Below are 24309 nucleotides of genomic sequence, written 5' to 3'. Positions count from 1 at the left end.
AACGGGGTTTGTTGCAAGGGAAGGTACCAGGGTTGGTATTAGTGTGGTATGTCCTGTGGTGGTTGGTAAGAATCATCTTGAGGTTAGGTGGTTGTCTATAGGAGACTATGGGTCTGCCTCTTTGAGTATGGTATCCTGTTCCAGTATAGGCTGTAGTTTATTGATAATGTGTTGGACAGGTTTAAGTTGTACTTAAACACTGTACTGAGTACAGTGACTAGATAAAATATCAGAAATGCAGCGGGGCCCAGAACTCAGCTGGTGTGAATCAGCAAAACAAGACAAAGTCCTAAAATCATTCTGAAGACCACTGACCTTTAGCCAATGAGCTCAGTTATTATAAAATGCAAGAAAAAAATACAAACAATGAACTTAAGCCAAACTATACCACAACCAGATAGAAGTCAGTCTTGTATTTATTTACAGCGCAAAACCATCTCTATTCTACTGTGCTTCACACATTGACAGTGTGATTTACACATATGAGGGAATTTGCAAAATTCAAGGAGTCAGACAACCCTGAAGTTTTGAGTAGCTCTTATAGACTTCTTACATATGCATGCTCCCTCTAATGGGGTGTCTGACTATGTCATGATTCAGCTAACTTGTGCTCAGTCATAGCCAGAACTCACACATACAACTAACCTATGAGAGACTGACTTACTTGAATATTAATAACCCTGTCCCTGCAAGATCCTCAGGTCATAGATCAACTAACACAGCTTCAACAAGAACATTGTTGGAACAGCCCAATAAAACAAACAATATTTCACAGTTTTCCTTAAAAGAGAAGAGAGTCCTGGCATCGAAACAATTTACATGGTAGAAACCCTGGGATCTCTAGTTGTCTAGCCAGGTACTGGGCAGGGAAGCTGTCAGGAAAATCAGCCTTTAGAGAACTTTGGGGAAATCAGACTGTCTCTATGACACCTTTGGATTCTAGTCCTTTTCCCGGTCATTGTTACTTTTAAAGTTAGCCGTCTGTGTTGATTTCAAAAGTTCACAACCACCTGTTAGTAAGCAATTATCACTTTTTAAAATGTCAGCTAAAAACCCACAAATAAAACAAATCAGAGAATTTCGCTGTTTCTATAGACAAGACATGAACAGGAAAAAAGGCAAAGCTTAACAAAGATGGGGGAGGTGTTCAATGGCACAAAGGTCACTGGAACTAATTGGGAGATAGCTACTCTTCTTTCTGAATAATTGAATGATCAGAGTGAACTCGGATATGGGTATCAGGATTTCCTTGTACAAGCAATGCCTCTATATATCCCTATCTGTAATAATACTGCCCCAGATACTTCTATATAGAAACTCTAGGGGAATATGTATTCTTATTTCAGTGGCTGCTGGATCATACCCTATGCCAAATGCACCATGTACCTGTGTTCTCACATGTATCTAATAAAGAGTTGTGGGTCTTTTTTAGATTTTTGATGATCTGGCATGGAGGGATCTAATGACACTACCAGGAAGAAATAGGTGAAGCCTGAACATTAGCTGCCAGAGATACTTTTATTATACGGAATAAGAGGTAAGTATAAAAGGGGGAGAACATTTTTATTAGTACATTATTTTTTAGCACTTACTTTCTGCAATAAGCTACTTTACATGTCTTCAGCCTTTTTAATACTTTCCTTCATTTCATTATGATAAATTATATCTCCCACTAAAAGAAGCTGGGAAAGGAAAAGATCACTGTAGCAACTCATAAACAGTACAAGTAACTACTGTATGAATCAGTAACTTGGGGTTATATCTTCATGGTGACTATAAAGGTGAAGAATGAAAAATCTTTGGCATTTACTCTCCTGAGTAAAAGATGATAGGCTATAAGGATGTATGAGATACAGTATTTCAGGAAAGAATTAGTCATATAAGCATTCTTTCTCTGCTTTCATATCTAGTTATGGTGGATATTTATTCAAAGAAAAACAGTAAAAGTATGCAAACTCCTTGCTGTCAAAGAAGCAGGGAAAAGTAGTATGACTTTTCCATTGAAAAAGGTCAAAATAGATAGACACACAGTCTGTGGAATAGTTTGATGAGTAATCACAGAGTAATCTCAGTGGCTGCCTCCTCTCCAGAAAGCATACTCTTATCACTAAAATTGTTCAGTATGGGCTCAGTTCAAAAGCTCATGAAAGTGTCCATGAGACACTTTCCATTGATTTCCAGGTGCTTTGGATCAAGCTCCTTAAAACACTCAAAGTGAGGTACAGTGATCATCAGTATTTTGGGACCCTCACCAGAAGTATTTTATCAATACAGGACTCACATTACTAATGTTTCAGGGCATAAACCGATCACCAGATGTATACAAAGGAAATGTCTGTTTGTGTTGCAGTCTTAAAATGTTAAACCTCTCTAGTCTGGCATCATCAAGACCTGACTGGTGCCGAAACAGAGAATTTGCCGAACCATAGTAAGCCAATATTGTCTAGCAGCATTATCAACATTTCCACTGCTTACTGGGCTTTTAGAAGACATTTAGGGATAAATTAGAGCTAAACAAAAGCACAGAACACCGAGAGCCAGGACTGGTGGCTTTAAACAAATGTCATGGGGCTGTAGGAAACTTGGCTACACCCATGACAAGTGGAGATCTGGCTAACTAAAATCATGCTGGACCACAGATGTTGCTGGATCAAAGAGTGACTAGAGAAGTGCAGCTTGTATTTCATGAGGGTTTGTGCCTTCCACTGATGCAGACAGGACAATGGACTGAATGGAACATTGGTCTGGTGGTACATGGCAAGTTCCTAAGCCCCTGCTTTCAAACTATAAAAAAGAAGATTCAGCTTGAACTGCCATTACTGGAGAAACCCTAATGTCTTGTGTGTCACACATTTTCCAAAGCCAGATTTCATTATATATACAAGAATGAATCAGATACAGGCCGGAATTATTATACAGCAATTATTTTACTGCAGACAAGTCAAAAAGTTTCATCATAAATTGTGTTTCTTACAAGAAGATGACACTATTTCATGATTGCTGCAATCCCAAGTTGGCTGTTGCAGGAGATTTGTGACAGACCTGACGGTGTGAGATACCCCTGTTCTCTTTACTTCTGAATTTGTACCTCAAAGCTCTCATCTGTCATCCTGTTTGTCCCAACTCTGTCCTCAGTCATGCTGAAAATTCTGTATATGCCATCATCTTTGAAATGTCATGACATTCATGGATCAGTAAAATCTTTTAAGAGAGCATGGAAAATGTCTGAAATAAGCTTTCTAAATTGAAAATATGATTGTTTTAGAAAGATGAATAAAATGAATATAATAGAAAAGAAAATATGTTAACAAGGTTGATTCCATTTGATAATTTTCTTCTATGTTGTATGATCTTTATACATAATTATACATATAGGAAATTAATAAATTTGGGATTAGATGAAAGGCATCACTGGAGGCCCTCACATAATCTCACCATTCTGGTGTTTATACTAGGTAATATTTAAAAAGATCTGTGAATTCTTACTTAAAAGAATCAGTTCATAAATGGCTTGGTAAATACTGTAAATGGAAAATGTAATTCAAACATATACAGTAAATACAGAATCAGGGGTCTGGTAGCAAAGACTGAAAAGAGGAAAAGCTGCTACAGTAAAAGGATTTTTAAAGAAGGACTTGGAATGACTGTAGAAAAATCATTAAAGCCTGCAGTTTAATAGCTGGTATTAACTTAGAACACAAACAGAATGCCAGGGTTTCTAAAAACCTACAAGATTACAGTCACAGTTTCAGGGTAACTGCACCTCTGTAAGTATCAGAAGGGTAGCCGTGTTAGTCTGAATCTGCGTAAACAATGAAAAGTCCTGTGGCACCTTATAGACTAACAGATTTATTAGAGCATAAGCTTTCATGGGCAAAGGCCCACTTCACCCACGAAAGATTATGCTCCAATAAATCTGTTAGTCTATAAGGTGCCACAGGACTTCTCGTTGATTATGCACCTCTATAAGGACTCCCAGTTAAGATTTCTTGCTCCCACCTCTCTCTTCTCTTGTGTGGACTGGAGTTTCCCCCTCCTGACAAGGGCTATAAGGCTCCATCTATCTTACACTCTGATATATCCAGCAAGCCAGTAGTACTAAAGGCTGGTAGTACCAGGCTGTCTCTAGACTGGCAAGTTTTTCCGCAAAATCATCTGCTTTTGCGGAAAAACTTGCCAGCCGTCTACACTGGCCGCTTGAATTTCCACAAGAGCACTGACGATCTCATGTAAGATTGTCAGTGCTTTTGTGGAAATACTATGCTGCTCCCATTCGGGCAAAAGTCTTTTTCCAAAAGACTTTTGCGCAAAAGGGCCAGTGTAGACAGCAGAGATTTCTTTTCCGCAAAAAAGCCCCAATCGCAAAAAGTACTTTTGCGGAAAAACGTCCTGCCAATCTAGACTCTCTTTTCCGAAAATGCTTTTAACGGAAAACTTTTCTGTTAAAAGCATTTCCGGAAAATCATGCCAGTGTAGACATAGCCCTAGTGTTTTGCTGTGTATTTACAACAGTTACAAGTTACCTCACACTAACTATCACCTTTATTCATAAGGGAAAACCACTAGAAAGAAAAAACAAACTTCTTATAGGTTGGACCTCCTTATTCCAGCACCCTTGATTATTGACCAGTCCCAGATGGGAGAATTAGCCGGACCAGGGGAGGTCCCCTGCCACTGGCCCCCCAGTCCACCGCCCCTCAGTGCTGCTGACTCTGTTGCCCTAGCCATCTCTGCATCTCCTACTATTGTCGACCCAGCTGGGTTGCCAGCCCCACTGCTACCAGTACCTGGCTCCCAGTTGAACTGCCTGTTGTGCTGCTGCCAGCCCCAGCCCCACTTCTGCAGGCTGCTGGAGTTTGTGGGGAGCTGCTGGAGGTTCTGACCCCAGCCCTGCTGCTGCGGGCTGCTGGAGACTCTGGCTCTGCTGCTGCAGACTCCAGGGCACTGCCAGTCTAGCATCACTGCTATGGGCTGCTAGGGGCTACTGCAGGCTCCAGCCCCAATCCTACTGCCATGGTTTGCTGTCAGAGGCTGTGGGCTCCAGCCCCATCCCGCTGCCCCAGGCTGCTGGGGGCTGCTGCAGGCTCCTGCTCCCAGTTCTGCTTCTGGATGCTGGTCTCCTCTGCTACTAGGCTCCCAGGGCTCTCTGGTCCAGGAATATCCATGGTCCAGCAAAACCACTGATGTTGCCAAACCAGAGAGTACTGGTTTTGGGAGGTGTAACCTCTAAGGCTACATCTACATTGCTCTCTCTTGCGCAATAACATATGCAAATGAGGTGTGCCTCATTTGCATACTTAATGAGCCACCGCAAGGGGCTTTTGCACAAGAGCCATTCTGCTGCTTATTTTCAGGCAAAATGGATCTTGCACAAGAGGGGAGGGTTTGCACAAGAAGAAGCTGTATAGACGGCTCCTTCTTGTGCAAAAGCTCCTTGAGCTAAATGGTGGCTCATTAAGTATGCAAATGAGGGATTGTGATATTCGTAGCAGCGCCTCATTTGCATATGTTCTTGCTCAAGAGACGCAATGTAGATATAGGCCATGTGCAGGCTGAAAGCTGACCAGAGATAACACCTATCAGTCTTATGGGGTCGTGATAAGCCAAAGTCTTTTGAACCCTTCCTCAAAGCTTGGGGCCCTTGGACAGAAGATCCTCTCCATGTGCTGAATCAGAAAGAAGGTCCTCACAACCTTTTTAAAGCTAAAAACCTTTCTTTGTTTCTTAGTCTTTGGAAACCCAGTTTGAACCAGTGTAAGCAAACGTCCAGGGTGTTTACATTGCAAGTGCTTCATCTTAGTCACCCTGTGCTGTCATTAGTTCCTGAAGGAGGTGTGATAATCCTCCCCTATGGAGTAGAACACAATCCTACCTAGGCTCCTTAGCCCACAGTGCTGCAGAAACTTAATACAATATAGTTCTTCCCAGATGTACTGCATGTGGGTGCAATATCTGTCACAATTACAATATGAATCAAAAGTTTTACCAGAAGATAACACAACATAATGGCTTGAGATCTCAGCGGGTGAGTGTTTCTTTTTATTTTTAATGCAAAAATAGAAATAACATATTTGCTCCTAGAGGGTTGCTATGTACAGCAACCAAAGCTAGACCAGATGTGCAAGCAGAAACCTAGGCTTATTTCCATTAGGAAATAACACATTTTATGAAGCTATAATGGAAGTTTGTATATTTCTTAAGGGGATTCAAAGGAGCCTTGCAAACTCAAATTTTCAAAGGACAAAGGAATAAGATGATCTAAAAGCTGGGATTAATATGGGGGAAAACATATCAAAGTATGTTAAACAGGTAGCCTAAAAGATAATGAAAACTGCTAACAGCTTCAGTGAGTTCAGGAAACAACAGGATGAACGTAAAATAAGAGATTATACAAATAATGGGAAACATTTGTTACTGTATTTATATAACTAATTTTATTTCGTGTTTGAAGGTAGTTTCTTTAAACATGAAAGATTATACATTCATATTGCTGCAATATGCCTGCATAAACTAAGATGTTCTGTGAACTAGTAACTATAAATCCCATGAATTATAGCTTTAAAACAAGCTACAGTAACGGGGGAAAATACTGGGGGGAGGGAGGGAGAACAAATATAGGTGCAGATCCTCGGCTGCACCAAGTTTCTGCTCAGCACACAGAATGTGATGGACTCCCTGAATCTCTGACAGGATCTGCTCTGACTAGATCCCCAGCAGAACTTAGAGCATCATTGGTTGTGGTAACAATCCTCAACGGACTTTATATCAGTCTGAAATAACAAAGTACTCAGTCTCTTTATCCCTCTCTGATCACTACCTGCACTTACGGAAGATGGAATAGGAGCATGCTATGACAGCTTTGTGCACACTAGGAATGATCCTGTATTAATGGAATCTCAACTGGGGAGTCTCCAGGCTGGTTTCCACACCCTTTGCACTAATTAAGTGGACAAGACTAAAGAACCTGGCCGACAGAAGTTGTAGCAGTGTGCAGTGTTCCCTATAAGCTTAGCACTTGTGCGGCTGTTCATCTGGGTGTTTTGTTTTTATTGGTGGTGCATATTCACACATGCCTTAGGGCATATAACAAAATTTATTCCACACAGAGATGGAAAAATATCTGCACAGGGATAGAAAAGATTAGAGGGAACATTGGTAGTGTATGAACAGCCTGTGATGAGCAAGCTCATGCTGAGTATTTTTCACTTTCATCAGACAGTATGATGAGGGATTTTGAATATGTTGATACGAATGGCTAGGTATACAGTTCTGCACTGAAGAGTGTTATTTAAAATTCCATGATTAGGAACATAGAAATTGCTCTACTGGAATGGAGCAGTGGTCCATTTAGTCTAGAATCCTGTCTCCAATGGTAGCTAGCTGTTTGAGAGGATGTTGTAAGAATACCAGTACTGGAAAATGATCTGCACATAGAAGAAGATTCTGACTCATCAACTTGTGAATGTCTTATGCCCTGAAACATGGAGGTTTATTATTATTGCAAAACAGAAAAATCTCTTCTGATGTAACTCTAGATATTTTCAAAATAACTATTTCCCTACACCAGTGCTCCAGTTCTTTTTCCATGAAAAAGGGTAAACAGGAGTGCCTGATTTACTTTCTATATACTTATCTTCCCTCTAAACTAACGGTCTTTTAAAACTGTGCATACATGGAAGCCTCTTATGTTTCTTACAATTTCTGCAACCCATCTCTGAACCTTTCAATTTCTAGGAAATCATTTTATAGATAGAGGGATCAGAAATAATCATAGTGTTCAAAGTGAAAATGTACTGTTGGTTTATATAATGCAATTATATATTCACAGTAAGAATCTTTATTTCATTTTATATACCTCAAAATACACAGCTTACTTCATGACTGCTGCTTCACATTAAACAGGGTTTTTTTTTTCTGAACTGCCCACAGTGCCACCCAGGTATTTTTCCTGAGTGGTACAAATAATTTAAACTCAAACAATACATAGTAGTTGTTCAAATGATCTTCCTATGTCAATTACCTTGCTTTTGTGAACAGTGATTTTCATTTGTCATCAAGTCCCTCGTCCATCTGTCTTGATTAGGTCTGTTTGAAATTCTTCACACTGTGTTTGGATTTGACATAAAATTATTTATCTTAAGCAATTTATACATTTTGACCAATATCATTAATGTACCGTACTTGGTCTTGGTATGAAATAATGAAAGAGCCAGCTATTTACCTTTGCAGTGCTTGAATTTGGTAATTTCATATCAATTGCTCCTGTCTTTTAGACAATTCCTATTTCATCATATTTCTTAAAAATATTCTTGCTAACTAGATAGTTTATCTAAATATACATAACTAAATAGCTTCTGCAAAGGACTCCCCAAAGATTTTTTTTGAATGTTTATAATCTAAATAATTTCATCTACAGAGTAATTAGCATGTATTACATCTATTCAAGATTTTTTCTTCTAGGTCTTCCATGGATCATCTGCAATGAGACTCCTGATTTTCTTTACCGAGATACATTCTAAGGTCACTAATGTTCTGTTCATGGTCAGGTCCAAGTATGCCTTCTGCATTATTAGTCTGTCCTCTTCCTTCAATATTTCATCCGTGGGATTTTGTGTTTCTATACATGATTGCTTCTTGTTCTACAGTCATTACCATTAAAAAGTCAACAATTACTAAGAGTTACCACACCATAGTAGGTAAAATACCACTGTTTTAATTTATCTGAGGATAGAGAAATGCTATGGAATCTAAAACAGTAGTAGCCATTGGTACTACTTCAATGTTTTTCTTTTGCAGTGTCTCCTCTTCTCTCACTTTCCAATGGTATCCCTCTGTGCTCAGTCTTTAGTCCTTTCCCTGTCAATCTCCACTTCCTGGAGGAGCTCATCCAGCTCTATTAGTTAAATTACCTACTTCGGGGGTAGCCGAGTTAGTCTGTAAAGTATAAACTTAAAAAAGTGGCCATGAAAGCTCATGATACCATCTACATGTTCTGTTAGTCTATAAAGTGCTACCAGACCATTTGTTACCAATACAATGATGATTCTTTAGCACTAATTTCTCTACTTCTATCCATCATTTGAAACTGTCTGATAGCTATGCCTACAGATTTGTCTGCCTACACAAATTGGATTTACGAAAGGTTACAGTTTCTTTTTCCTCTTCCCCTTGTTTTTCCCCCTTTTTCTTTTACCATAAATAACTCCACCAGAGTCTCAGTTGCTCAGACTTGATGTTTCTGTTTGAATCCTCTCATCCTGTTATCATCCAGGATGTTATTAAATCTGGGCCATTCTTCCTCCATCCCATGTCCCAAATCCATCCCTTTCTTTCCAACTCTACTGCTAAAAGCCTGCCTCTCAGAACCCCTTGCCTTGATCATTGCAATCTATTCCTCTCTGGCCTCCTCACCTCTTGCACTGCAGATCTCAAATCTATCCAGTGCATTGTGGTTATAATTGTCTTTCTTATTCACACCTTGTAGCCAGACAGGAACCCCCTTGTAACATCCATTTTTGCTTGCCTGGAGCATACAGGGCACACAGAGAAGAAGGCCCAGGCTGTGTGACCGTAAATGGCTGTAAACAGAGATACGCCAATTGCTGACCAAGAGGCTGCCAAGGAGTGCCCTTGACTGAAACCCATATTGATACGAACACACATCCATCCGCGGGGGGAGGAATCTCTCGCCCAGTAAAAAATGTCTAGTGCTCACAATTTAGTTATCTCTCTTGCAAGTGTAAATTAACTTGAAACTTGCTTGTAAGAACTGGCGCCACAAAACGGACCAGTACAATTCGGCATCTTAGATAAGAAAGAGAATACGGGCCCCCAGGGGTATAAAGATAGGTCCAGCAGCGCATTTTCTCTGAGTGTCAATCTACCATCTATCTGCTGGTCAGGTTTGGTGTTTGATCTCCCGAGGTTCCAAGGGGACGCCCACCTCGTATTCGTCTTTCCTAGGAATTGAGAGACCAGCCCTGGCCTGACACGCTGGAGTCGAGAGGCACAGAAAGGGGTAAAAATTGTACCTGGATGTGGTCCTTTGTTTAAGTATATATATACATAGACTTAGAGCTCTTTAAAGATTAAGCTGTCACTTGGTACCATTATTTCTATTTTCTATCTTTATTTTCTTTGTAACCATTTTTAAAATCTGTATTTGTTAGCATTTAAGAAATAGAGCAATAGCCATTGTAACCATATGCTTTTATAAGTCTTTTAATAAACCTGTAACTGTTTAAGCTTTAACCTGACTCCTTCAGTTGCTGTAACAGAACCAAGCACAATTTAAAAGAACTTCAGCCGGTCATAAAGGGACAGACATAGGGAGAGCTTGGGCGTTTGGATCTGTGTCACTCCCAGGTGACAAGATCCATTGGAGCACCTTTCCAGCCTTTCCCAGGCTGCCCGCTGCGAAGGAACTTTGTGTTCTAGCAGTTAAAATCTAAGGTGTAATAAGCTCTTCCTATATAACAGGGCGTCTGTTGGCCTGCTGGCCACCCTCTGCGATGGGACCCTAGTCCTAGCAGTAAAGACACGGACGTTAAACCTTTTCTCGGAAGCATACACACACACACTGCCCTGACCGTCGGCTGACACACCTTCAATAGTCCCATCTCTGTCCTTGAGTCCCTGTAGTGACTTCTAATCTCTTTCTTCATCAAATTCAACTCCTTATTTTATCTTCAAGCTTCAGTTCCTCCCACCATCCCATCACTGGTTTCTCATATTTCCCTTCTTGTGCCCTATCATTTGCTAAAACAGCATGCCTTTTTTCCTTCTAATTCAAGCTTCTTGGCACCTACATTTATAATATCGTTCTTGGTCCATACATCTTAATTTTTCAAACTCCTCTGAAAGACTCAATTCTTCTAGTTTAGTCTTGAAGTGCTAACTTACAATGCATTGCTTCTGCTCTTGACAGATTTTATTTAGTCAATCAAAATAATAATGTATAAGTTGAAACAAAATATCTAAAAATATATTGTGTTTGTACAGTAACGGATGTCAAAATCTCCTATGGTAACTCTATCCTTGTCAAAATCCCCTTCCTCACACATTGACATGAATGTTGTCCTATATTTAACTTAGAGTTAAGGGATGTTGTATTAACTTAAACATAATAGATGGATTAAAGTTGTTAACATCACTGTGCATTATTACCAGTGTTAAACAGAATCTGAGGCTACGTCTACACTATAGGAATTTTTGAGCAAACTCGGCCGCTTTTGTGCAAAAACCCATGGATTTTCCACACCTCAAGTGTGTTTTTGCTCAAGAAAATTTACAGTAGAATGGCAGAACAGAGGGCTTTTTGCAGTATAGGTATACCTCTTTCTAAGAGGAATAACTTCTTTTTGCGCAAGAGTTCTTGGGCAAAAAGGTGTGTTTGGATGCTCAACAGGGGTTTCTTGCGCAAAAAGAGCCTATCAGAAAAAGCAGAGATGCTCTGATGGCCATTCTGTTAATGACAATCAGAGCTTTCTTGCACAAGAGTGTCCATGCAGTGTGGATTCTCTCTTGTGCAAAAGTGCATTGCTTTTGTGCGAGATGTTTTTGCAGAAGAAATCTTCCACAAAAAGCTTCTCGTGCAAAAAGCCTTCAGCGTAGACGTAGCCTGAGGTTTGGTATAGTAGGACCTCAGGCATAGCAGATAAAGAAAAGAATGAAAAAACAGTTAAAGCATTTCAACTGTAAAGTATTAAATAGGGTCTTCGTTTTAAGAGCATCCTTTGTTCCTTTTTACTGGAGAATTTTTAAAAGTAAAAAAAATCTGGTTTAGCAGACTTAGAGTCCTTCAAAGATGGTAATAACTGTCCTGTTGGGAAAGAAGAAATTGGTTGAGGTAGGATGGAGCTGTTTTTGCTGTTGTTGGTATAGTCCAATCCTGTTTCATTCCAGGTGGTGTTTGGGACTCAGCTGGATCCAGCAGAGATGTCAATGTCATCTTGGTCCCTGTCTCTTGTCCAATTTGGTCAGGACATCTCTCAGGATCAAGGTGACAAAAAGCAGGAGTCCCAGGAGAGAACAGGGATGGCAGCTGCATTTGTGACGTTTGCTCCAATAGCCAGTTTTAATACCCCAAATCTCTTTAGAGATCCACAAAAGGAGTAATGGAGAGAATAGACCTTCCCCTTATTATTTTGTCCACCAATTAAGTCTATTTTTTACACCAGTTTCAGGTCACTAATTTATGGTTCCACACTTTTCTTGTTTATCATGCAAGTTCTTACCAGTCCTTGAATTATAGCAGTTGACTTTTTTGTTTGGACTAACTCAGTTTTTCATACCTTTTCCCATTAACATTTATTATTATAGGAAATTGTGATGTCTTATACATTTTCACATACTTTGTAAGCTCAGTTCACAATTAGGGTGAATTTGTGGACCCACTTATCGCACTAGGAATCTCAAAAAATCATTTTGTCTTTACCCCCCATGCTGAGATTGTAAGTTCCCTGGAGCAGGTATCTTTCTTTGATTTGATTAAAAATACCATGCACGATTGTAGCACCAAAGAAATAAATATGAATTTGCAAAGATTCATACATGGATTCTCAAGAAGCAAAATGTGTTAAGTTTACACAGCTCTAGTATCAATTTGATTTTATTAGTTTATGCCCCCATATGTACCACAGGCTCCCATTTTAGTTGCAAGCAACAATCATCATTCAAAGTCTATTTCTATGTTGTACTTCCAGTGGACATAACAGAAAAGGCACTGCTGTTGGGAAGAGTAGAGGATACCTTGTATCACCTTGGCTTTGTCTGGATTCTGGCTTTCTTTGAAAGCCAAAATGATCCCCTGGCATATGTTAAAGCCACATCAGCTGTCCATCTCAGGTTGGCTGTGGACTTCAGGGAAGAAATGCTGTCATGCCATGCGCTATATTTCCCCCTCTGTGACCCCAGCAAACCATATATTCCAAGAGCAGGGCTGGGGTCCTGTATGTTTGATGAGTGAATTTGCTCTGGTCTATTGCAGCAAATGACATAATAAAGGCGCTTGCTTAGAAACAGCTGTGAGGTAACTTGTAATTGTCAGCAATCGACAACAAAGCACAGGAGTTTGTATATTGCTAGTGTCTCTAGCTTGCCATATTTTAATGATTTACGGTCAGATTATGTAAATTATGCAACAATCTGAGTGAGGAGTAGTGAATAGCAGTATAGCCCAACTAGCACAGAACACTGCAGTTCATCTGCTCAGCAATATCAGGTGCCATAAACACAGCTCTGCTTTTTATACTGGCCTCCTGTAGAGTCAAGTTCAAGATCTCCATCCTTGTCATCAAGGCATTCAGTAGCTTAGGCCTGGGGCAACTAAATCTCTTGGCTGTGAACTACAACTCCTCTCCCCATGGCACAATTGACCACCAGGGTAAAATTAGGCTGTATGGGAACTGGAGCTTTCTCCCACTGCATGGGAACTGAAGACTGGGACAAGACTGTGGAGCAATACCCCCTGAAACTAAGAGTCATCACAAACCTCATCACTACCTACTCCAAGGGTGAGGAGTTTCTTTGCCATTTCCTTCTGGGACAAACAGTGTGTGCAATAAACACCCCAAACACTTTGTGGCACCAACTCTCCCCTGTGGCAAGAATGAGCCTTGTGTGACAGATATTAGTCCTGTCATTCAGCTCAGATAACACAGTGACAAAGCTACACTGAATGGAATGGATAATATCCCAGGCACAGCTTCAGGAAAGAGACCATCTCAAGTCAATATGGCCCTTTTGGAGATCTCCAGAGTGCAGGAAAAATATATAATTTGCATCCTGCCAAGGGATAGCATTGTAGAATGGAGAGGCCTGGCGGCACTGTGGCCTTGCCAGTTTCCTTCTTCAATTATGAGGTCAGTTTATGACCATAAGAAGCAGCAGTCCTTGTGCTCTCTTGGGCATAAGAACTTCCCCTCGTACCTCCTTCTGTGCACCTGCACAAAGGCCAGAGGAAACCGATTCCTTAAAGCAGTGAAAAATAAGAAGCACTAGGGCAGGGGTGGCCAACCCATTTAACAAAGAGCTGAAACAGCGGCAGAAAAATGAGAAGAGCCACACCAGAGGACCGCCCCCCCCCCCAAAAAAAATTGTCAAGCAAAAAAGTCTGCCCCTTTAAGAAACAAGCTTAGGCTTTTTGGCCATATCAGGCTCCCATCGACAGCCGCCATCTTGGGCGCCATTTGAATCGCTGCCCTGGTGAGCACAGGGGAGCCTGGGACAGGAGTGGGGTGGAGGCTGTGGGGGGAAGGAGGGCGCGCAGAAGCAGCTGTGTGAGCTGCACTTTTGGGGGAGAAGAGCCACATGCGGCTTGCAAGCCACAGGTTGGCCACCCCTGCACTAGGGTTTGGATGTGTTTTCCTTTTTAAAGCATTCAAACTCAAAGATGATACTGTACCACTTCCTCACTCCTTTTGGGGCCTCTCTTGCTTATCTGCCCTCAAAGTGCTGCAGTGGTCTCAGCGGTGTTTCATGTCAGCAGTACTTTCAGACACACTGGCCTTAGAAAGCTTTGTATTTCCCCTCTGCTCAGAGGCTTAGAGTTTAATATTTTCCCCTTGCCCCTATAATTCATGGCCAACCTAGAGGAGGTATTCTGGTTTGTTACAGAGCACAAGGCTATCAGGCAAGGAACTGAAAATCTGAAGGGCTTGTTTGCCAAATCTAGTCTGTAATGAACAGTTTACTGCAGCTCTTGTAAACATACTAATTAAGGTTTAGTCATGCTAAACCTCAAAACCTGATACAGTAATGGGTCTGCATGTATTGATTGTATATGGAATGAAATAGGAGGCCCTATCTACAGCTTAGTCTCAGCTGTGATAACAGTTAGGAATATATCAGCCATATCACATTGAGAAAGTGCCTGTGGCATAAAAGCAGTAGGACCCTGTTCACATGTGTTTTGCTTTGCAGTGTGTCAAATTACTGTCATGATACTGTTCACCAAGAATTTTCTGTGCAGTTCTGCAGGCTTCTGCCATATCATTTTGATTCACTTGCAAATTGGCTTATCAATTTCAGTTAGAGAAATAGCAGAGGACACATTGTATAGTCAGGTGCCTATTTCCAAAGTTTTTGCAGAAGCATTCTAATGCAATCAGCGTGATGCTAATGTGTTCTGCATTTTGTTTTCCTTTTGGGCTACTATGTATGGTATCAACCACTTCTCTGCTAAGATAGTACAAGAACCAAAACCAAGTAAGCATGAATACAAATATATATGTTCAGAATTGGTTTGATTATAACAATGGTAGTATGTCTCAGACTCTTGTTTAATTAGGTAGTCTGGAAAAAAATTACTCCTGGTGAAATTTAAAAGAAAGTGCAGAATTTCTGCTCATTGGAAAATTTCAGTAGCGTCTCTTTGGGTGCACCTACTCCATACCCTTTGCTTGAAATAAGCTATGTAATTTCAGCTATGAAAATTGCTTAGCTTATTCAAGTGTATTTTAAAATTGCTTATTTTGTAATAAGCGCTCTACACAGCGCCAAATTTTGAAATAAACACTATTCCAAAATGTCCCTTAATCCTTATGGAACGAGGTTTACAGGGACGTTGGAATACCACACCTGTTATTTTGAAATATCTTTTGAAATAAAAGGTGCACTGTCAAAATACAGAATAGCCATTTTGGGATACCAGAAGTACAGGCAGTCCCCGGGTTACATACAAGATAGGGACTGTAGGTTTGTTCTTAAGTTGAATCTGTATGTAAGTCGGAACTGGCATCCAGATTCAGCCGCTGCTGAAACTGACCAGTGGCTGACTACAGGAAGCCTGAGGCAGAGTTGCTCTGCCCCAGGCTTCCTGGAATCAGCCTCTGATCAGTTTCAACAGGCTGAAAATGGACGCCAGTTCCTACTTACAGAGCGGCGCTGCGGGACCAACCAGTGCCCCAGCTGCTCTACCACAGGCGTCCGGAGAAAAGCCTGGACTGCTGGGGGGGGGCGTACTAGCTGTGTCCCCACCCCCAGCAGACCAGGGAGACGCGGGCGGGGGACTGAGATGCACATCACCAGCAGACCAGGGAGACGGGGAGCAAAGCCGTGGAGCATGCCGGCAGCGGGACAGCCGCGGCGTGTCTGGGCTGTCCGCTGCCCACGTGCTCCTCGGCTTTGCTCCCCGTCTCCCTGGTCTGGGGAGACGAGGAGCAAAGCCGCGGAGCATGCGGGCAGCGGACAGCTGAGACGCGCCGCGGCTGTCCCGCTGCCGGCGTCCTCAGAGGCTTTGCTGCCCATCTCCCTGGTCTGCTGGTCTCCAGCAGACCAGGGAGACGGGCAGCAAAGCCCGTTCGTAACTGCGGATCCGACAAGTCGGATCCGCGTAACTCGGGGACTGCCTGTACCCCAAAATAGTACCGCATTGTAGATGTACCCTTCAGGACCTTGTAATGGATGGAAAAAGTCATGGTGTGACCAGTACCCATAGAAACTTATTACCACATCTATAATTGATCTCATAAAGTCAAACAATACGGAATGATTCCAGAAGTATATGTTTATTTGTAGTTAAGGATCATAAATATATGAAATGCTCTCTGCCCAGTTCATTTCAGGATAGGAAAACTACAGAAAAAAAAATTGAGTGTAGGCAGAAGGATTACAAGTTTCCCCACTCTACCAATATGTTTTGATTCCATCTTGGAATGAAAACATAGTACTATCTATCCATATCCATTTAAGCCTTCAGGCCACTTGTTAATAGGTGAAATAGTTTATGTCAACTGTAGTAGTGCTTTTTATACTGTAGCCTGGGTTGATACCAAAATCTCATTTTACCGAGTCCATGAAACTGACATGGAAATTACTTCAATTCATGATTGTTTTGCAAAGCATTTGAACCTCTGCCCTCAAGGTTCAAAACTCTACTGTTCCCATTCCGGTCTATCCAGTTCTCAAGCAATTTTTAAAACTACATATGCAGTAATTTCCTTGGAGCCCTGGAGGTTGAAATATTGTTTAGTGTAATAATAATACTAAACTTCATGACAACTGAAAATTCAGTTGCCATGCAGTAATAGATTTTCAGTTGTTAGTAAGCTGGAATTAGTTTTATTTTACACTTGTACTAAAAATGGCCCAAGTCATTACCATGGACTTTAAAAAACAACCCCCCCCCCCACGCCACAAAAAAAAAAGCCTGCCAAAATATAATTGTAAATACCAGCAATACAAGGAGGGTGAGGTAATACTTTGTATTGGGCCAACTTCTATTGAGAGAAAATCACACTTTAAGCTTACACAACATCATTCTTTAGGTCTAAGAAGAGCTCTGTCTAAGCTCAAATTGTCTCTTTCACCAATAAAACTGCTCCTATAAAAAGATATCACCTCACCCCACCTTGTGTCACCAATATCCTGGGACCAACAAGTCTACAACATTTTAAACAACAAAATGTTTCTTTGGGGGATTATAAAGAGCTCTGCCCTTCTTGTCAGTGCCCCTCAGTGGCCAAGGGGACTCTTATAAATGTCTCTACCCAGTTGTCTGTGGGAGAGGAAGTGTCCAGTATATAGCCGGGAACCAGTCTTCTTCTTACCCCCTGTTGTGGCTGCTGATGGTTGGGGGGACCCAGGCCCACCCACTCCTCTGAGTCCTGGCCCAGGAACCCTATAAATAGCAGTTACCTGCTGAGTCTCAAAGAGATTGGTTGTGGTCACATTCCCTGGGCCACTTTCTGGGAAGCTTCTAGACTTCAGCTGCTGGACCCGGTTCTGACCAGATCTGAAATCCAGCTCCCACTCAGAGTCGTCCGTAGTGCTGCAGTTCTCCCAGTCAGCCCTTAGGTCTGCCTGGGTCGAGTGTCAGGAAAGAACTGCCAGTCCCTGGCCCAACAGCTTCTTTTATAAAGGTCTGCTGGGTTCTGATTGGCTGTCTCTGCAGCAGCCACTCTATCCTGCCTAGATGACCTCTTTTCTGCTCCTCTTGCTAGGATGGGGAGTGGCAAAGCCTCTGGCCACCTTTAGGGGGCATCAGGGCTTAGTCTGCCTCATCACAGGATGCTGAAAGAACTCTTCAAACATAAAAATGTTTTGCTCTATGATAATTTACACATAGTCAGTTCATTTGTTTTCTTTAAATTATGAGACTTCCATTAGGTAAACTCAGATTCCCCCACCATCACCTGCAATCTCACGCTCTTATTAGACCACTTAGAGAAAGAAAAACAAATAATTGCTGTATTTCTGTTTTTCATATGAAAGCCCCTTTGCTTTGCAATGGTAATCTATGGAGAGCTTAATTAAATCAATGGAGACATGAACATAGGGAAAAGTTAGGGCAGCAGTTAAAAACATAAATTATCTATTTTAGTATATGACGAATCTATTATATTAGATCTAGGTCTCATCATAGACAAATTCTCTGTAGACATTTCATGCACTTCACAGAACCTCCATATAATTTGCCACAGTTGCAGGCTTCTTGGTCAATAGAGACCCACATCTGGTGTATTGCAGGTCAGATGTATATTATGCTGGAAAAGCTGTGTTGGAAAGATGATAGAGTGTGCTTATCCTTACTTACTCTCCTTGAATGTGCATGGGAGAAGATCCATATTTAGGTCACTGGGAATTGATCATTCACATCTGAAGAGAGAAATAGGTTCTACATGCCCAACCTCTTACTAATTATTCACTCCCATTAACAATATTCACCAATAAGCTGGAAAGAAAGCTCTTTTGATGGAGAACAAGTATCTGAAGAAGTAATTTGGCCATAAATCTTTAGAGTTCTCTGTATCCCTTCGATCAATCTGCAGTTTCATTAATGCTGCTCTTTGTACGGTATTTGACTTAATCTATAGAAACAAAGCAATGCAGCTCAAAGTTGGGGAGATAAAGAACTTTTAAGCAAGAGAGAAATGCAAGAAATTAAGTTTTCCTGTGAAAGTGAGCTTTAAACAAAGGCCACATACTCCAGGGCAACAAATAAACTGTTTTGTTTGGGTTTTAAAATCACAAATAAATCTGTTTAAAAACCTATATCAGTTTCAAGAGTACAATTTAGTTATTCAGACACACAAAAATAGAATGTTAGAATCTGAAAATGAGACAACTGGAGAACAGCCTTATACCTGAGAAGAAATAGTTGTATTAATGGTAACATTTAAATGACATACGTAATTATCTAGGGCTCAGAATTTATTCCTAATTCATGCAGGGTGTAATTCACCTCATGCAGAAAGCCTATGCACCATTAAAGTGTTGATAAGATCTGTTTTGCAAGCATAAATTGGATCTAATTGATGATTAGATATTGTGATGGCCCTTTGGATTGGGATAGCTGACCGCCATTGCATACAACTCCAGACTTTGCAGACACTTAAGCACATGCTTAACTTTATTCAGGAGAACAGTCTCATTGAGGCAATGTGACTCATCCATTCACAAGATTAAAGCCTATAAGAACAGCAGAATCAGCCCTTTAATGAGTCTTTTTGTTCTTTCTTTGCAGGCCAAACCCCGGAACCCAACTAATTCAAGCTGGCAAGAATTATGAGAAATTTTTATATTAATAGGAAGAACAAGTTTAAAGATATTTTTAATTCATCTTTTTTCTGGAATTCACTTTCTTTTCTGACATAATAGAGCATGAGGATTACAAGATTCTGCAGAAGAGTAATTAGAAATGAAACATTACCAATGTTATTAAAACAGACTGATCACCTAAAATAGATGTATATTCCAGTCCCAGAATGACCGTGCCATTTTATTTATGTGGTTATAATAACAACAATTAGAATTAAAATTAAAAAAAGTTAACTGTTTGAATGCAAAGACAAAGATAGATTCAAATGAAGCAAGTGCCATTTACAAGGCAGCTTAATTATGTGATAGGCAGGAAAACAATACACTATTCAGCAAACATCATTAAAATGTTGGGCCAGATCCTGTCCTGCACCAGGGATGCATTGCATAACTCCTGCTGTTCAAAGCTTATAAGTTTTCTTAATCAGCTACTTGGGGATTTTCTCAGCCAAGTAAAAGCACACAGTTCTCCAGTTCTCTGATCTCTGCAAAAGCTCTTGGATCACTGCAGTTGGTACAACTTAGGACAACTCCAAAGTTGTTCTACGTTGCTCCTTTGGAGTCGACCAATTACCAAGGAATAAAGAGATGTAAAAGTGTTTTAGCACCAAAGCGTCCATCTCTGAGTTCCTCTGTACACTCAGAAGATCTGGTCCATTGTCCTTTATCCTTTTGCAAGCAATAAATTTTACTAGAGCAAACCCTCAGTGGATTTATATACTTAAAAGTAATACATGTTAACATTTTAATGGTGCCCCCTTTAAGGGGAAAGCTCTATATGTTAGCAACCAATTCTGCCAGATCATTGAACATAGGTGTCTTTCAGAATGCCTGTGCCAACAAGACATACTCAGGGCTCTTGTATCTCATCCCAGTTCTTGAATCCCTAGAAACTGTCCCTTCTTACTATGGGAACCATGATGGGGCTCAAGAGTCAGAGGATAAAGTGCCTATAGTTTGTATGTATTCCCCTGAACTGGCAATACCACACTGCCTGTCAGGAATAAAAGTTACTTCATCTTTTGGTGAAAATATGAATGAGGTCCGAAGCATGTGAGTTTTAAGCTTTCAGTTCCAAAAAGGTACTTTTACTTATGCAGTCCGTGTTGGTTGGAAAAGGAAGTTGCCACAATAACCAGACTTCAGCTGTCCAGATCCCTGATGAGCTTTTTATATACCCAGGCAGCCTTGCTAATCTTGTATTATTTAATTGGTTTACTGAATTATCTGTTATTTTACTGGTTATTAAAGACAAATAATTAGTGAAGATCCTGGACTCATAATTAGAATATCAGAAGAAGGGGAAGCTCTCAAACAAAGACAAATGCCTATTGATCTCACAGTTGTCTTATCATTCTTGCCTGTTGGCAATCTCACCAAGAGGTTAAAAGAACCTGAAATATCTCACTGACATGGTTCCTTTAGGTTATATGCAAGATCTGCTAGTAGGACAGTATTTCTACCATGCATACTCTACCTCCTGTATGAATAAGCAGAGGAGTTCATTTGATATGGCTATGAGTCTGGCACCTATAACTAAAACTAAATTAATTTGTACATAAGATGCCCTCAGGCTCCTGACTTACTGCACAAACTGAACATTCCCTTAAAACTGTACTTAAATGAATTAGATCAAGAGAACTTGTGTCAGTTGTATAAAGGGGCAGTAGAACAGGAATGTAAATACTAAACACTTAATGAATGGTTAGACCAGGGGTGTCCAAACTTTTTTCAAAGAGGGCCAGATTTGATGAAGTGAACATGCGTGAGGGCCGACCATTTTGCCTGACATTCTTTGAACCATTAAAATTAAATGCAAATTAACTATTTTATGCAAAGTTTATTGCAAACAGCATACTTTTCATTTCATCACATGGATGACAAATCTAAACAGGTGTTAAATCACTCTGCCTTTCATATCTGAAGGCCAGATGAAAAAAAAATCCAGGAAGCTGAAATATGTGTCAGGAACATTGTAAAGTACATTACATATTATTGGTAATAAAGGTTGTCTGTCAACTTTTAAGTTAAAAAAATATGAACAGGAACATAACACCAAGTATATATGTTGTGACCAAATATATTTATAACTGATTTAGACCAACTGACATTAACTGAGATTTTACAATGTATTCATCTCAATACATGTGGATTCGTTGGGGGCCATAAAAGATAGATATTGCCAAATTACCTGTGGGGCTGTATTAAACCGGAACACGGGCCGCAATTGGCCCGCGGGCCGGACTTTGGACATGCCTGGGTTAGACCTTACCCAAATTTGACAACAACTTATGTACCTTGGAATAGAACTGATCAACTTATCAACAGCAAGAAATTACCCAACATGCTTAATGGTTTGCAAACTGAGCATGGATTGTGCAAACATATTAGTTATTTATATGCATTCATCAGATAATCTATACAAATAATTTTTCAAATAGGGATTTCTTGTGGAATATTCATTTAAACTATTTACTCTAGGTTTAATGCACATTTGCACGAGGTCGAGAATTTCATTTTCTTTGTGTTGCATTATTGGTCACATACTATTGTTTCTGATCTCTGACTCTATGATTGGAACATTTAAAACAGGACACTAAATTGACAAATTTCAACAACAAATAGTGAATACTCTTGTTTCTGTACCACTGCCCTTGGCTGAAAGCAAATAAAAGCATTATACAAAGAGCAGTCATTCACTATGTGCTGGTGAGAACAAAAGTTCATTTGCATGAATATTTGCCAATAGCAAAGAAAAAGGTCAAGTGGCACTTGGTACCCACTCTCTCTCCCCACACCAAACATATGGAAGTTTCTCTGTCCCTCAATGTACAAAAGATTATCTGATCTCTCAAATCAAATAAACCAAACTTAGGTGTGCCTTCCCCTCTCACATGAGTTTCATTGCTCTGATTCCCAGCACTTCCTCTGGATTCCTTGATAAAAATGCAAACAGTATGCATTTTAATATGGCAAAATGTAAATGTAAAGTTAGGAACAAAAAGTGTAGGCCATGCTTACTGAAAGGGGGACTGTGTTCTGGAAAGCAGCAACCATGAAAAAGTTTTTTGGGGGGGTCGAAATGGGTCATCAGCTGAACATGAACTCCCCTAATTTGATCTTGGGATGCATAAACAGAGGAATCTCAAGAAGATAGGAGAGAGAAGATTTACCTCTGTACTTGGTACTGGTGCATTTGCTGCTGGAATCCTGGGCCCTGTTGTGGTGTCCACAATTCAAGAAGGACACTGATAAAATGGAGAGGGTTCAGAATTATTAGAAAACATACCTTACAATGATAGATGCAAAGAGCAAAGTCTATTTAGCCTGACGAGAAGGCTAAGGAATGACATGATCATAGTCTATAACCACCTATATAAGGAACAAATATTTGATAATGGGCTTTTCAGTGACGCTGAGAAAACTAGATGATCCAATAGCTGGAAGTTGAAGCTGGACAAAATCAGACTAGAAATAAGGCATAAATATTTGAGAGAGACAGTGATTGACCATTGGAACAATCTACCAGTGCTCACGTTGGCTTCCCATCCCTGACACTTTTTATAGCTGGATTTCCTTTTTTGAGAGGACATCCTCTAGTTTGAAAGGAACTATTCCATGGTAGTTCTCTGTTCTGTGCTACACAGGAGGTCTGATTAGAGGATCACGGTAGTTTTTTGTGGCCTTGGAATCTATGACTTTCTTCCTGAAAACAAGCTAGCAGCCTCTTTACCTCTCTTTCCAGGTCACAATCTTTCTTTCTACATGCCCTCCAGCAAATCACAGGCTCCCCATTATTTGTCCGTCCTCTTTGGATCACATGCTCCCAAGCTACCAACCACCCACCATACTTATTTTCTAGGCTTATACCTGCTACTTTTCTAAAGTCACAGACTAGACAATTGTTCATTCCCTCAGCTTTCTCTCCCTTGTGCCCTCAGTTCTGTACTGAAGATGAATGGCAAGCTCTGACCTGAGGCTGCTTACATTTTTTTGGACAAATCATGTTAGAAAACCTGAGAAGGTGTGAGCATGTTCCAATTAGAATTAGAAACTATGTCTGCAGAAATTGGGACAGATGACATTCTGATATCACCATTAGGAGGTGGTGCACCACCACATCCACAGTGTTACCATCACATTCAAAGAACACTGTGGAGATTAGATGCCATAGAAAATACTACCCAAAAGATCCCAGAGTGAGAGCACTCTGCAGCCCTCTGTAAGGTTACTGTTTGATCATGGACAAGACATCTTGTCCAAGAAAGTTGTCTGGGAAACCACAAGGACTTCTGGCTTCCTTACTCTCTGGAAGTATGAACAAATATTTACAAAACTTTTTATAGAATCCAACGCACATTACTATGTAGTTGTGGTTAGAAAAGGAAGACTGAAGGGTTCCAAACATAGTGGTATTTACCATTCCATTTGCTGAGCTATCAGGCAATAAGTAAACTGGTTCTTCCAAAGTGGAATTTGATTTGAAACATTTCTTTGCCCACTTTCCATCTTCCCTAATTGTTTGCTTCTCCTTTCTTGGCTCCACCAATTTTTTAAATACTTTTCCTACTGATTTTTTCCTTCAAGGTGTTTCCTCGCTGCTATTTTTTCTAGACCATCTTATTTTCAACCTCTCTTCACTTTTATCCCCACTTGAATACTAACTAGTTATCAGGGTTTCTTTGAACAATCCAGGATTCATAGGATTTGCTTGTTCACCTCATCTCTAATAGTCAGAGGCAAATACCTCATTTGTTAATGCATCTCAGA

General features: G+C 40.5%; 2 long non-coding RNA genes across 3 annotated transcripts in view; one reads left to right on the top strand and one right to left on the bottom strand.

Annotated features, from left to right (window-relative positions):
• LOC112545828 (uncharacterized) overlaps positions 1-12962 on the bottom strand; it is a 44334-nt gene extending 31372 nt beyond the window's left edge. For both annotated transcript variants that reach the window (XR_012903410.1, XR_003089377.2), the window contains exons 1-2: positions 12751-12962; positions 8021-8104 (exon numbers count right to left, since the gene is read on the bottom strand). This is a non-coding gene — a long non-coding RNA (uncharacterized LOC112545828). The remainder of the gene's footprint in view (positions 1-8020; positions 8105-12750) is intronic.
• LOC142829118 (uncharacterized) overlaps positions 1-21862 on the top strand; it is a 152667-nt gene extending 130805 nt beyond the window's left edge. Inside the window, exons 4-5 of the long non-coding RNA XR_012903411.1 lie at positions 1433-1537; positions 19466-21862. This is a non-coding gene — a long non-coding RNA (uncharacterized LOC142829118). The remainder of the gene's footprint in view (positions 1-1432; positions 1538-19465) is intronic.
• Positions 21863-24309: the final 2447 nt, after the last annotated feature.

The sequence above is a fragment of the Pelodiscus sinensis genome, chromosome 4 (assembly GCF_049634645.1).
Source record: "Pelodiscus sinensis isolate JC-2024 chromosome 4, ASM4963464v1, whole genome shotgun sequence".
In the NCBI taxonomy this organism is placed as follows: Eukaryota; Metazoa; Chordata; order Testudines; family Trionychidae; genus Pelodiscus; species Pelodiscus sinensis.
This window is presented reverse-complemented; position numbering and strand designations above follow the sequence as displayed.